General features: G+C 42.7%; 7 non-coding genes across 7 annotated transcripts; all 7 read left to right on the top strand.

The window, feature by feature from the left end:
• Positions 1-345: 345 nt before the first annotated feature.
• On the top strand, positions 346-485 carry LOC147679148 (U4 spliceosomal RNA). The gene has a single exon (XR_015301749.1). It is a non-coding gene; the product is annotated as a U4 spliceosomal RNA (small nuclear RNA).
• A 1,931-nt stretch (positions 486-2,416) lies between these two features.
• On the top strand, positions 2,417-2,556 carry LOC147679147 (U4 spliceosomal RNA). The gene has a single exon (XR_015301737.1). It is a non-coding gene; the product is annotated as a U4 spliceosomal RNA (small nuclear RNA).
• Positions 2,557-4,487: 1,931 nt separating this feature from the next.
• LOC147679146 (U4 spliceosomal RNA) lies at positions 4,488-4,627 on the top strand. The gene has a single exon (XR_015301741.1). It is a non-coding gene; the product is annotated as a U4 spliceosomal RNA (small nuclear RNA).
• A 1,931-nt stretch (positions 4,628-6,558) lies between these two features.
• Positions 6,559-6,698, top strand: LOC147679145 (U4 spliceosomal RNA). Its single transcript, XR_015301644.1, has one exon. It is a non-coding gene; the product is annotated as a U4 spliceosomal RNA (small nuclear RNA).
• A 2,031-nt stretch (positions 6,699-8,729) lies between these two features.
• Positions 8,730-8,869, top strand: LOC147679144 (U4 spliceosomal RNA). The gene has a single exon (XR_015301869.1). It is a non-coding gene; the product is annotated as a U4 spliceosomal RNA (small nuclear RNA).
• A 1,928-nt stretch (positions 8,870-10,797) lies between these two features.
• LOC147679143 (U4 spliceosomal RNA) lies at positions 10,798-10,937 on the top strand. Its single transcript, XR_015301743.1, has one exon. It is a non-coding gene; the product is annotated as a U4 spliceosomal RNA (small nuclear RNA).
• Positions 10,938-12,868: 1,931 nt separating this feature from the next.
• On the top strand, positions 12,869-13,008 carry LOC147679142 (U4 spliceosomal RNA). Its single transcript, XR_015301739.1, has one exon. It is a non-coding gene; the product is annotated as a U4 spliceosomal RNA (small nuclear RNA).
• Positions 13,009-14,750: the final 1,742 nt, after the last annotated feature.

The following is a 14,750-nucleotide window of genomic DNA, read 5'->3' as shown; positions in this document are numbered from 1 at the left end:
ACTTCTTATATTTTCCACAACCCATGGCTAGCAGCCTAGATCTCATCTTTGTGTGAAGGGATATCTGTCTGAGCATCAAATCCATACCTAGGGAGGGTGCTGCTTACCTGAAGAGCTATTTAGCATACAATTTCCCAGAATTCTCTGCGTGTGGCTAGCGACGGTTTGGGGCAGAGACCTGATGGAAATTAGTAAAACAACGCCAACATATGTCTTACATTGCCTGTCAGAAGCAGTGGAGGTGTAGTTATGCATAAACAGATAAAATCTTTTGAAAAGGGTTCATGTTCTTTGTAACATGAGGTACTAGGGCGAGTGGGCATGAAATTCACACTATAATTGGTTAGCTTTGCGCAGTGGCAGTATCGTAGCCAATGAGGTTTAACCGAGGCGCGATTATTGCTTATTGAAAACTTTACCCAATACCCCGTCATGGAGACTTGAAATATAGTTGAAATGACAATTTTTCACAGTCTCTTTGGAGACTGGAGAATATGTAATAAAAAAATAAGATAGTTTATTTTTCAATGCGATTTACTTGCATAATTGTTATCTGTGACAAGGAAAAAACTGTGACTTTATTTGGCTTCAGTTTACTCTTTACGTTCTTTTTGTTTTCTCAGCTTTTTAAATACGGCAGTAACTTAGGGATTTTTTCTCCTTGATCAGTTTTCATAATTCTTGTATTTCTTCCTCTTTGTTCTCACCTTCGATCCCCAGATTCGCTCGGGTAGTTGATGGCCAGAGTACGGGCTTTGTTTCCGCACTCTGAGTTGACTCGCAGTCCGTTGCAGAGCTGGGCTCTTTCGAGGTCTCATCTCCCATTCAAATGTACACAAACCACCTAGAAAGTTTATTTCTGGGAGCAAAGGCGTTTGTTATCAGTAGGAAAATGCGGAGAGGGTTCATACAGATTGTATGGAGTGCTTGAAACAGAACAAGAACTGACAAAGCTGTTGTTTTTGTCATTTAACATTATGTAAAGTGTATTTTTTAATGCTCTTTGTGTCACTGAGTAATTGATGTTACCCAGCTGTATGACAGGGGCGTAGCTTCCATTGTTGCAGCAGGTGCAGTGGCACTGGCGCCCACAGACCTGCGGGACCCACTGAACCCCGATTATTGCGGTATTTTATATTTCAAACATGAATAAGGGGTCCTATTTCCTTCCTTGCCCTAGGACCCATTTTTTCACCTGAGAGCCATGAAAGGCTGCGTGGATCCTCCCTGATTTGAATCGGTGACAATGAGGTCACGCAAAGAGCTCTTGCGTGGCTGCATCAGCCCAACTGGGCTACATGATCCGGGAAAATTTGTATGCTGCATGCCGACGGAGACACACAACGTACACACAGCCATTTACAGGGCACATATAAAAATCTGTATTGTGGCGCAGCTGCGGCGTAAATGTTGCGGCCCTTTTACAATGTGACGCATCTAGGGAGATGCGTCACATTATAAAGCCCTGCATCACATTATACCTGCGTCAGGCATAATGTATGCAGGGTGGGCGTTTCCACGAACAAAAGCCTTGTAGAACTCACGCACTGAAATCTACAAGATTTCACTGCGTCACTTTACGCCTTCACTGCGGCAAAATCCCTACGCCTGCACAGACCAAGCGTTTGGAATGACTCATGGCTTTTTGCTTCACTTTCATGATCAACTTCAGCAATGCGTCACTTTTGTGCCAACACATGTGTCAGAATTTTGGATGCATCTGTTAATCCTTGCACCATGGAGCACTGTATTGTAAATACAGCACATCCATAGTGGCACAAGGACATTCAGCACTGACGCAAGGAAAAGTATGCATCTATGCAGATGCGTCAGATCCTTGTGAATCTTCCCCTAGAATGTTTTGAAAACCAGGAAACCAGTATATTGTACCCCCTAAAGCTAAAAATGAAATGCAGCAAATGCAACTATATAGTGCAATGAAATGCCAGACTTGCAGTATGGAAAATGGAAAAATTTAGCTATGATTTATTTTCCTTTAAATTATTGCTGTTCCTCCTCTAGTAATCATTTGAAGACAGTGGGCCCTATGAGGATGCTATTATGAATTTGTGCTTCTTATATTTTCCACAACCCATGGCTAGCAGCCTAGATCTCATCTTTGTGTGAAGGGATATCTGTCTGAGCATCAACTCCATACCTAGGGAGGGTGCTGCTTACCTGAAGAGCTATTTAGCATACAATTTCCCAGAATTCTCTGCGTGTGGCTAGCAACGGTTTGGGGCAGAGAGCTGATGGAAATTAGTAAAACAACGCCAACATATGTCTTACATTGCCTGTCAGAAGCAGTGGAGGTGTAGTTATGCATAAATAGATAAAATCTTTTGAAAAGGGTTCATGTTCTTTGTAACATGAGGTACTAGGGCGAGTGGGCATGAAATTCACACTATAATTGGTTAGCTTTGCGCAGTGGCAGTATCGTAGCCAATGAGGTTTAACCGAGGCGCGATTTTTGCTTATTGAAAACTTTACCCAATACCCTGTCATGGAGACTTGAAATATAGTTGAAATGACAATTTTTGACAGTCTCTTCGGAGACTGGAGAATATGAAATAAAAAAATAAGATAGTTTATTTTTCAATGCGATTTACTTGCATAATTGTTATCTGTGACAAGGAGAAAACTGTGACTTTATTTGGCTTCAGTTTACTCTTTATGTTCTTTTTGTTTCGTCAGCTTTTTAAATACGGCAGTAACTTAGGGATTTTTTCTTCTTGATCAGTTTTCATAATTCTTGTATTTCTTCCTCTTTGTTCTCACCTTCGATCCCCGGTTTCGCTCGGGTAGTTGATGGCCAGATTACGGGCTTTGTTTCCGCTCTCTGAGTTGACTCGCAGTCCGTTGCAGAGCTGGGCTCTTTCGAGGTCTCATCTCCCATTCAAATGTACACAAACCACCTAGAAAGTTTATTTCTGGGAGCAAAGGCGTTTGTTATCAGTAAGAAAATGCGGAGAGGGTTCATACAGATTGTATGGAGTGCTTGAAACAGAACAAGAACTGACAAAGCTGTTGTTTTTGTCATTTAACATTATGTAAAGTGTATTTTTTAATGCTCTTTGTGTCACTGAGTAATTGATGTTACCCAGCTGTATGACAGGGGCGTAGCTTCCATTGTTGCAGCAGGTGCAGTGGCACTGGCGCCCACAGACCTGCGGGACCCACTGAACCCCGATTATTGCGGTATTTTATATTTCAAACATGAATAAGGGGTCCTATTTCCTTCCTTGCCCTAGGACCCATTTTTTCCCCTGAGAGCCATGAAAGGCTGTGTGGATCCTCCCTGATTTGAATCGGTGACAATGAGGTCACGCAAAGAGCTCTTGCGTGGCTGCATCAGCCCAACTGGGCTACATGATCCGGGAAAATTTGTATGCTGCATGCCGACGGAGACACACAACGTACACACAGCCATTTACAGGGCACATATAAAAATCTGTATTGTGGCGCAGCTGCGGCGTAAATGTTGCGGCCCTTTTACAATGTGACGCATCTAGGGAGATGCGTCACATTATAAAGCCCTGCATCACATTATACCTGCGTCAGGCATAATGTATGCAGGGTGGGCGTTTCCACGAAAAAAAGCCTTGTAGAACTCACGCACTGAAATCTACAAGATTTCAGTGCGTCACTTTACGCCTTCACTGCGGCAAAATCCCTACGCCTGCACAGACCAAGCGTTTGGAATGACTCATGGCTTTTTGCTTCACTTTCATGATCAACTTCAGCAATGCGTCAATTTTGTGCCAACACATGTGTCAGAATTTTGGATGCATCTGTTAATCCTTGCACCATGGAGCACTGTATTGTAAATACAGCACATCCATAGTGGCACAAGGACATTCAGCACTGACGCAAGGAAAAGCATGCATCTATGCAGATGCGTCAGATCCTTGTGAATCTTCCCCTAGAATGTTTTGAAAACCACAAAACCAGTATATTGTACCCCCTAAAGCTAAAAATGAAATGCAGCAAATGCAACTATGTAGTGCAATGAAATGGCAGACTTGCAGTATGGAAAATGGAAAAATGTAGCTATGATTTATTTTCCTTTAAATTATTGCTGTTCCTCCTCTAGTAAACATTTGAAGACAGTGGGCCCTATGAGGATGCTATTATGAATTTGTGCTTCTTATATTTTCCACAACCCATGGCTAGCAGCATAGATCTCATCTTTGTGTGAAGGGATATCTGTCTGAGCATCAAATCCATACCTAGGGAGGGTGCTGCTTACCTGAAGAGCTATTTAGCATACAATTTCCCAGAATTCTCTGCGTGTGGCTAGCGACGGTTTGGGGCAGAAAGCTGATGGAAATTAGTAAAACAACGCCAACATATGTCTTACATTGCCTGTCAGAAGCAGTGGAGGTGTAGTTATGCATAAATAGATAAAATCTTTTGAAAAGGGTTCATGTTCTTTGTAACATGAGGTACTAGGGCGAGTGGGCATGAAATTCACACTATAATTGGTTAGCTTTGCGCAGTGGCAGTATCGTAGCCAATGAGGTTTAACCGAGGCGCGATTATTGCTTATTGGAAACTTTACCCAATACCCCGTCATGGAGACTTGAAATATAGTTGAAATGACAATTTTTGACAGTCTCTTCGGAGACTGGAGAATGTGTAATAAAAAAATAAGATAGTTTATTTTTCAATGCGATTTACTTGCATAATTGTTATCTGTGACAAGGAGAAAACTGTGACTTTATTTGGCTTCAGTTTACTCTTTACGTTCTTTTTGTTTTCTCAGCTTTTTAAATACGGCAGTAACTTAGGGATTTTTTCTCCTTGATCAGTTTTCATAATTCTTGTATTTCTTCCTCTTTGTTCTCACCTTCGATCCCCGGATTCGCTCGGGTCGTTGATGGCCAGAGTACGGGCTTTGCTTCCGCTCTCTGAGTTGACTCGCAGTCCGTTGCAGGGCTGGGCTCTTTCGAGGTCTCATCTCCCATTCAAATGTACACAAACCACCTAGAAAGTTTATTTCTGGGAGCAAAGGCGTTTGTTATCAGTAGGAAAATGCGGAGAGGGTTCATACAGATTGTATGGAGTGCTTGAAACAGAACAAGAACTGACAAAGCTGTTGTTTTTGTCATTTAACATTATGTAAAGTGTATTTTTTAATGCTCTTTGTGTCACTGAGTAATTGATGTTACCCAGCTGTATGACAGGGGCGTAGCTTCCATTGTTGCAGCAGGTGCAGTGGCACTGGCGCCCACAGACCTGCGGGACCCACTGAACCCCGATTATTGCGGTATTTTATATTTCAAACATGAATAAGGGGTCCTATTTCCTTCCTTGCCCTAGGGCCCATTTTTTCACCTGAGAGCCATGAAAGGCTGCGTGGATCCTCCCTGATTTGAATCGGTGACAATGAGGTCACGCAAAGAGCTCTTGCGTGGCTGCCTCAGCCCAACTGGGCTACATGATCCGGGAAAATTTGTATGCTGCATGCCGACGGAGACACACAACGTACACACAGCCATTTACAGGGCACATATAAAAATCTGTATTGTGGCGCAGCTGCGGCGTAAATGTTGCGGCCCTTTTACAATGTGACGCATCTAGGGAGATGCGTCACATTATAAAGCCCTGCATCACATTATACCTGCGTCAGGCATAATGTATGCAGGGTGGGCGTTTCCACGAAAAAAAGCCTTGTAGAACTCACGCACTGAAATCTACAAGATTTCACTGCGTCACTTTACGCCTTCACTGCGGCAAAATCCCTACGCCTGCACAGACCAAGCGTTTGGAATGACTCATGGCTTTTTGCTTCACTTTCATGATCAACTTCAGCAATGCGTCACTTTTGAGCCAACACATCTGTCAGAATTTTGGATGCATCTGTTAATCCTTGCACCATGGAGCACTGTATTGTAAATACAGCACATCCATAGTGGCACAAGGACATTCAGCACTGACGCAAGGAAAAGTATGCATCTATGCAGATGCGTCAGATCCTTGTGAATCTTCCCCTAGAATGTTTTGAAAACCAGGAAACCAGTATATTGTACCCCCTAAAGCTAAAAATGAAATGCAGCAAATGCAACTATATAGTGCAATGAAATGGCGGACTTGCAGTATGGAAAATGGAAAAATGTAGCTATGATTTATTTTCCTTTAAATTATTGCTGTTCCTCCTCTAGTATACATTTGAAGACAGTGGGCCCTATGAGGATGCTATTATGAATTTGTGCTTCTTATATTTTCCACAACCCATGGCTAGCAGCCTAGATCTCATCTTTGTGTGAAGGGATATCTGTCTGAGCATCAAATCCATAACTAGGGAGGGTGCTGCTTACCTGAAGAGCTATTTAGCATACAATTTCCCAGAATTCTCTGCGTGTGGCTAGCGACGGTTTGGGGCAGAGAGCTGATGGAAATTAGTAAAACAACGCCAACATATGTCTTACATTGCCTGTCAGAAGCAATGGAGGTGTAGTTATGCATAAACAGATAAAATCTTTTCAAAAGGGTTCAAGTTCTTTGTAACATGAGGTACTAGGGCGAGTGGGCATGAAATTCACACTATAATTGGTTAGCTTTGCGCAGTGGCAGTATCGTAGCCAATGAGGTTTAACCGAGGCGCGATTATTGCTTATTGAAAACTTTACCCAATACCCCGTCATGGAGACTTGAAATATAGTTGAAATGACAATTTTTGACAGTCTCTTCGGAGACTGGAGAATATGTAATAAAAAAATAAGATAGTTTATTTTTCAATGTGATTTACTTGCATAATTGTTATCTGTGACAAGGAAAAAACTGTGACTTTATTTGGCTTCAGTTTACTCTTTACGTTCTTTTTGTTTTCTCAGCTTTTTAAATACGGCAGTAACTTAGTGATTTTTTCTCCTTGATCAGTTTTCATAATTCTTGTATTTCTTCCTCTTTGTTCTCACCTTCGATCCCTGGATTCGCTCGGGTAGTTGATGGCCACAGTACGGGCTTTGTTTCCGCACTCTGAGTTGACTCGCAGTCCGTTGCAGAGCTGGACTCTTTGAAGGTCTCATCTCCCATTCAAATGTACACAAACCACCTAGAAAGTTTATTTCTGGGAGCAAAGGCGTTTGTTATCAGTAGGAAAATGCGGAGAGGGTTCATACAGATTGTATGGAGTGCTTGAAACAGAACAAGAACTGACAAAGCTGTTGTTTTTGTCATTTAACAATATGTAAAGTGTATTTTTTAATGCTCTTTGTGTCACTGAGTAATTGATGTTACCCAGCTGTATGACAGGGGCGTAGCTTCCATTGTTGCAGCAGGTGCAGTGGCACTGGCGCCCACAGACCTGCGGGACCCACTGAACCCCGATTATTGCGGTATTTTATATTTCAAACATGAATAAGGGGTCCTATTTCCTTCCTTGCCCTAGGGCCCATTTTTTCACCTGAGAGCCATGAAAGGCTGCGTGGATCCTCCCTGATTTGAATCGGTGACAATGAGGTCACGCAAAGAGCTCTTGCGTGGCTGCCTCAGCCCAACTGGGCTACATGATCCGGGAAAATTTGTATGCTGCATGCCAACGGAGACACACAACGTACACACAGCCATTTACAGGGCACATATAAAAATCTGTATTGTGGCGCAGCTGCGGCGTAAATGTTGCGGCCCTTTTACAATGTGACGCATCTAGGGAGATGCGTCACATTATAAAGCCCTGCATCACATTATACCTGCGTCAGGCATAATGTATGCAGGGTGGGCGTTTCCACGAAAAAAAGCCTTGTAGAACTCACGCACTGAAATCTACAAGATTTCAATGCGTCACTTTACGCCTTCACTGCGGCAAAATCCCTACGCCTGCACAGACCAAGCGTTTGGAATGACTCATGGCTTTTTGCTTCACTTTCATGATCAACTTCAGCAATGCGTCACTTTTGTGCCAACACATGTCTCAGAATTTTTGATGCATCTGTTAATCCTTGCACCATGGAGCACTGTATTGTAAATACAGCACATCCATAGTGGCACAAGGACATTCAGCACTGACGCAAGGAAAAGCATGCATCTATGCAGATGCGTCAGATCCTTGTGAATCTTCCCCTAGAATGTTTTGAAAACCAGGAAACCAGTATATTGTACCCCCTAAAGCTAAAAATGAAATGCAGCAAATGCAACTATGTAGTGCAATGAAATGGCAGACTTGCAGTATGGAAAATGGAAAAATGTAGCTATGATTTATTTTCCTTTAAATTATTGCTGTTCCTCCTCTAGTAAACATTTGAAGACAGTGGGCCCTGTGAGGATGCTATTATGAATTTGTGCTTCTTATATTTTCCACAACCCATGGCTAGCAGCCTAGATCTCATCTTTGTGTGAAGGGATATCTGTCTGAGCATCAAATCCATACCTAGGGCCTTATTTATGAAGGTCTTGCGCCGCCGGTGCGTCACTTTTATAATGGGAAAAAGTGAAGCACCAGTGGCGCAAGGCCTTCATAAATGAGGGCCCTAGGGAGGGTGCTGCTTACCAGAAGAGCTATTTAGCATACAATTTCCCAGAATTCTCTGCGTGTGGCTAGCGACGGTTTGGGGCAGAGACCTGATGGAAATTAGTAAAACAACGCCAACATATGTCTTACATTGCCTGTCAGAAGCAGTGGAGGTGTAGTTATGCATAAACAGATAAAATCTTTTGAAAAGGGTTCATGTTCTTTGTAACATGAGGTACTAGGGCGAGTGGGCATGAAATTCACACTATACTTGGTTAGCTTTGCGCAGTCGCAGTTTCGTAGTCAATGAGGTTTAACCGAGGCGCGATTATTGCTTATTGAAAACTTTACCCAATACCCCGTCATGGAGACTTGAAATATAGTTGAAATGACAATATTTGACAGTCTCTTCGGAGACTGGAGAATATGTAATAAAAAATAAGATAGTTTATTTTTCAATGCGATTTACTTGCATAATTGTTATCTGTGACAAGGAGAAAACTGTGACTTTATTTGGCTTCAGTTTACTCTTTACGTTCTTTTTGTTTTCTCAGCTTTTTAAATACGGCAGTAACTTAGGGATTTTTTCTACTTGATCAGTTTTCATAATTCTTGTATTTCTTCCTCTTTGTTCTCACCTTCGATCCCCGGATTCGCTCGGGTAGTTGATGGCCAGAGTACGGGCTTTGTTTCCGCTCTCTGAGTTGACTCGCAGTCTGTTGCAGAGCTGGGCTCTTTCGAGGTCTCATCTCCCATTCAAATGTACACAAACCACTTAGAAAGTTTATTTCTGGGAGCAAAGGCGTTTGTTATCAGTAGGAAAATGCGGAGAGGGTTCATACAGATTGTATGGAGTGCTTGAAACAGAACAAGAAGTGACAAAGCTGTTGTTTTTGTCATTTAACATTATGTAAAGTGTATTTTTAATGCTCTTTGTGTCACTGAGTAATTGATGTTACCCAGCTGTATGACAGGGGCGTAGCTTCCATTGTTGCAGCGGTGCAGTGGCACTGGCGCCCACAGACCTGCGGGACCCACTGAACCCCGATTATTGCGGTATTTTATATTTCAAACATGAATAAGGGGTCCTATTTCCTTCCTTGCCCTAGGGCCCATTTTTTCACCTGAGAGCCATGAAAGGCTGCGTGGATCCTCCCTGATTTGAATCGGTGACAATGAGGTCACGCAAAGAGCTCTTGCGTGGCTGCATCAGCCCAACTGGGCTACATGATCCGGGAAAATTTGTATGCTGCATGCCGACGGAGACACACAACGTACACACAGCCATTTACAGGGCACATATAAAAATCTGTATTGTGGCGCAGCTGCGGCGTAAATGTTGCGGCCCTTTTACAATGTGACGCATCTAGGGAGATGCGTCACATTATAAAGCCCTGCATCACATTATACCTGCGTCAGGCATAATGTATGCAGGGTGGGCGTTTCCACGAAAAAAAGCCTTGTAGAACTCACGCACTGAAATCTACAAGATTTCAGTGCGTCACTTTACGCCTTCACTGCGGCAAAATCCCTACGCCTGCACAGACCAAGCGTTTGGAATGACTCATGGCTTTTTGCTTCACTTTCATGATCAACTTCAGCAATGCGTCACTTTTGTGCCAACACATGTGTCAGAATTTCTGATGCATCTGTTAATCCTTGCACCATGGAGCACTGTATTGTAAATACAGCACATCCATAGTGGCAGAAGGACATTCAGCACTGACGCAAGGAAAAATATGCATCTATGCAGATGCGTCAGATCCTTGTGAATCTTCCCCTAGAATGTTTTGAAAACCACGAAACCAGTATATTGTACCCCCTAAAGCTAAAAATGAAATGCAGCAAATGCAACTATGTAGTGCAATGAAATGGCAGACTTGCAGTATGGAAAATGGAAAAATGTAGCTATGATTTATTTTCCTTTAAATTATTGCTGTTCCTCCTCTAGTAAACATTTGAAGACAGTGGGCCCTATGAGGATGCTATTATGAATTTGTGCTTCGTATATTTTCCACAACCCATGGCTAGCAGCCTAGATCTCATCTTTGTGTGAAGGGATATCTGTCTGAGCATCAAATCCATACCTAGGGAGGGTGCTGCTTACCTGAAGAGCTATTTAGCATACAATTTCCCAGAATTCTCTGCGTGTGGCTAGCGACGGTTTGGGGCAGAGAGCTGATGGAAATTAGTAAAACAATGCCAACATATGTCTTACATTGCCTGTCAGAAGCAGTGGAGGTGTAGTTATGCATAAATAGATAAAATCTTTTGAAAAGGGTTCATGTTCTTTGTAACATGAGGTACTAGGGCGAGTGGGCATGAAATTCACACTATGATTGGTTAGCTTTGCGCAGTGGCAGTATCGTAGCCAATGAGGTTTAACCGAGGCGCGATTATTGCTTATTGAAAACTTTACCCAATACCCCGTCATGGAGACTTGAAATATAGTTGAAATGACAATTTTTGACAGTCTCTTCGGAGCCTGGAGAATATGTAATAAAAAAATAAGATAGTTTATTTTTCAATGCGATTTACTTGCATAATTGTTATCTGTGACAAGGAAAAAACTGTGACTTTATTTGGCTTCAGTTTACTCTTTACGTTCTTTTTGTTTTCTCAGCTTTTTAAATACGGCAGTAACTTAGGGATTTTTTCTCCTTGATCAGTTTTCATAATTCTTGTATTTCTTTCTCTTTGTTCTCACCTTCGATCCCCGGATTCGCTCGGGTAGTTGATGGCCAGAGTACGGGCTTTGGTTCCGCACTCTGAGTTGACTCGCAGTCCGTTGCAGAGCTGGGCTCTTTCGAGGTCTCATCTCCCATTCAAATGTACACAAACCACCTAGAAAGTTTATTTCTGGGAGCAAAGGCGTTTGTTATCAGTAGGAAAATGCGGAGAGGGTTCATACAGATTGCATGGAGTGCTTGTAACAGAACAAGAACTGACAAAGCTGTTGTTTTTGTCATTTAACATTATGTAAAGTGTATTTTTTAATGCTCTTTGTGTCACTGAGTAATTGATGTTACCCAGCTGTATGACAGGGGCGTAGCTTCCATTGTTGCAGCAGGTGCAGTGGCACTGGCGCCCACAGACCTGCGGGACCCACTGAACCCCGATTATTGCGGTATTTTATATTTCAAACATGAATAAGGGGTCCTATTTCCTTCCTTGCCCTAGGGCCCATTTTTTCACCTGAGAGCCATGAAAGGCTGCGTGGATCCTCCCTGATTTGAATCGGTGACAATGAGGTCACTCAAAGAGCTCTTGCGTGGCTGCCTCAGCCCAACTGGGCTACATGATCCGGGAAAATTTGTATGCTGCATGCCGACGGAGACACACAACGTACACACAGCCATTTACAGGGCACATATAAAAATCTGTATTGTGGCGCAGCTGCGGCGTAAATGTTGCGGCCCTTTTACAATGTGACGCATCTAGGGAGATGCGTCACATTATAAAGCCCTGCATCACATTATACCTGCGTCAGGCATAATGTATGCAGGGTGGGCGTTTCCACGAAAAAAAGCCTTGTAGAACTCACGCACTGAAATCTACAAGATTTCAGTGCGTCACTTTACGCCTTCACTGCGGCAAAATCCCTACGCCTGCACAGACCAAGCGTTTGGAATGACTCATGGCTTTTTGCTTCACTTTCATGATCAACTTCAGCAATGCGTCAATTTTGTGCCAACACATGTGTCAGAATTTTGGATGCATCTGTTAATCCTTGCACCATGGAGCACTGTATTGTAAATACAGCACATCCATAGTGGCACAAGGACATTCAGCACTGATGCAAGGAAAAGCATGCATCTATGCAGATGCGTCAGATCCTTGTGAATCTTCCCCTAGAATGTTTTGAAAACCACGAAACCAGTATATTGTACCCCCTAAAGCTAAAAATGAAATGCAGCAAATGCAACTATGTAGTGCAATGAAATGGCAGACTTGCAGTATGGAAAATGGAAAAATGTAGCTATGATTTATTTTCCTTTAAATTATTGCTGTTCCTCCTCTAGTAAACATTTGAAGACAGTGGGCCCTATGAGGATGCTATTATGAATTTGTGCTTCTTATATTTTCCACAACCCATGGCTAGCAGCATAGATCTCATCTTTGTGTGAAGGGATATCTGTCTGAGCATCAAATCCATACCTAGGGAGGGTGCTGCTTACCTGAAGAGCTATTTAGCATACAATTTCCCAGAATTCTCTGCGTGTGGCTAGCGACGGTTTGGGGCAGAAAGCTGATGGAAATTAGTAAAACAACGCCGACATATGTCTTACATTGCCTGTCAGAAGCAGTGGAGGTGTAGTTATGCATAAATAGATAAAATCTTTTGAAAAGGGTTCATGTTCTTTGTAACATGAGGTACTAGGGCGAGTGGGCATGAAATTCACACTATAATTGGTTAGCTTTGCGCAGTGGCAGTATCGTAGCCAATGAGGTTTAACCGAGGCGCGATTATTGCTTATTGGAAACTTTACCCAATACCCCGTCATGGAGACTTGAAATATAGTTGAAATGACAATTTTTGACAGTCTCTTCGGAGACTGGAGAATGTGTAATAAAAAAATAAGATAGTTTATTTTTCAATGCGATTTACTTGCATAATTGTTATCTGTGACAAGGAGAAAACTGTGACTTTATTTGGCTTCAGTTTACTCTTTACGTTCTTTTTGTTTTCTCAGCTTTTTAAATACGGCAGTAACTTAGGGATTTTTTCTCCTTGATCAGTTTTCATAATTCTTGTATTTCTTCCTCTTTGTTCTCACCTTCGATCCCCGGATTCGCTCGGGTCGTTGATGGCCAGAGTACGGGCTTTGCTTCCGCTCTCTGAGTTGACTCGCAGTCCGTTGCAGGGCTGGGCTCTTTCGAGGTCTCATCTCCCATTCAAATGTACACAAACCACCTAGAAAGTTTATTTCTGGGAGCAAAGGCGTTTGTTATCAGTAGGAAAATGCGGAGAGGGTTCATACAGATTGTATGGAGTGCTTGAAACAGAACAAGAACTGACAAAGCTGTTGTTTTTGTCATTTAACATTATGTAAAGTGTATTTTTTAATGCTCTTTGTGTCACTGAGTAATTGATGTTACCCAGCTGTATGACAGGGGCGTAGCTTCCATTGTTGCAGCAGGTGCAGTGGCACTGGCGCCCACAGACCTGCGGGACCCACTGAACCCCGATTATTGCGGTATTTTATATTTCAAACATGAATAAGGGGTCCTATTTCCTTCCTTGCCCTAGGGCCCATTTTTTCACCTGAGAGCCATGAAAGGCTGCGTGGATCCTCCCTGATTTGAATCGGTGACAATGAGGTCACGCAAAGAGCTCTTGCGTGGCTGCCTCAGCCCAACTGGGCTACATGATCCGGGAAAATTTGTATGCTGCATGCCGACGGAGACACACAACGTACACACAGCCATTTACAGGGCACATATAAAAATCTGTATTGTGGCGCAGCTGCGGCGTAAATGTTGCGGCCCTTTTACAATGTGACGCATCTAGGGAGATGCGTCACATTATAAAGCCCTGCATCACATTATACCTGCGTCAGGCATAATGTATGCAGGGTGGGCGTTTCCACGAAAAAAAGCCTTGTAGAACTCACGCACTGAAATCTACAAGATTTCACTGCGTCACTTTACGCCTTCACTGCGGCAAAATCCCTACGCCTGCACAGACCAAGCGTTTGGAATGACTCATGGCTTTTTGCTTCACTTTCATGATCAACTTCAGCAATGCGTCACTTTTGAGCCAACACATGTGTCAGAATTTTGGATGCATCTGTTAATCCTTGCACCATGGAGCACTGTATTGTAAATACAGCACATCCATAGTGGCACAAGGACATTCAGCACTGACGCAAGGAAAAGTATGCATCTATGCAGATGCGTCAGATCCTTGTGAATCTTCCCCTAGAATGTTTTGAAAACCAGGAAACCAGTATATTGTACCCCCTAAAGCTAAAAATGAAATGCAGCAAATGCAACTATATAGTGCAATGAAATGGCGGACTTGCAGTATGGAAAATGGAAAAATGTAGCTATGATTTATTTTCCTTTAAATTATTGCTGTTCCTCCTCTAGTATACATTTGAAGACAGTGGGCCCTATGAGGATGCTATTATGAATTTGTGCTTCTTATATTTTCCACAACCCATGGCTAGCAGCCTAGATCTCATCTTTGTGTGAAGGGATATCTGTCTGAGCATCAAATCCATAACTAGGGAGGGTGCTGCTTACCTGAAGAGCTATTTAGCATACAATTTCCCAGAATTCTCTGCGTGTGGCT

Source organism: Lissotriton vulgaris, chromosome 11 (genome assembly GCF_964263255.1).
Source record: "Lissotriton vulgaris chromosome 11, aLisVul1.2, whole genome shotgun sequence".
Classification (NCBI taxonomy): domain Eukaryota; kingdom Metazoa; phylum Chordata; class Amphibia; order Caudata; family Salamandridae; genus Lissotriton; species Lissotriton vulgaris.
Note: the sequence above shows the minus strand (reverse complement) of the source record. Positions and strands in the feature narration are given on the sequence as shown.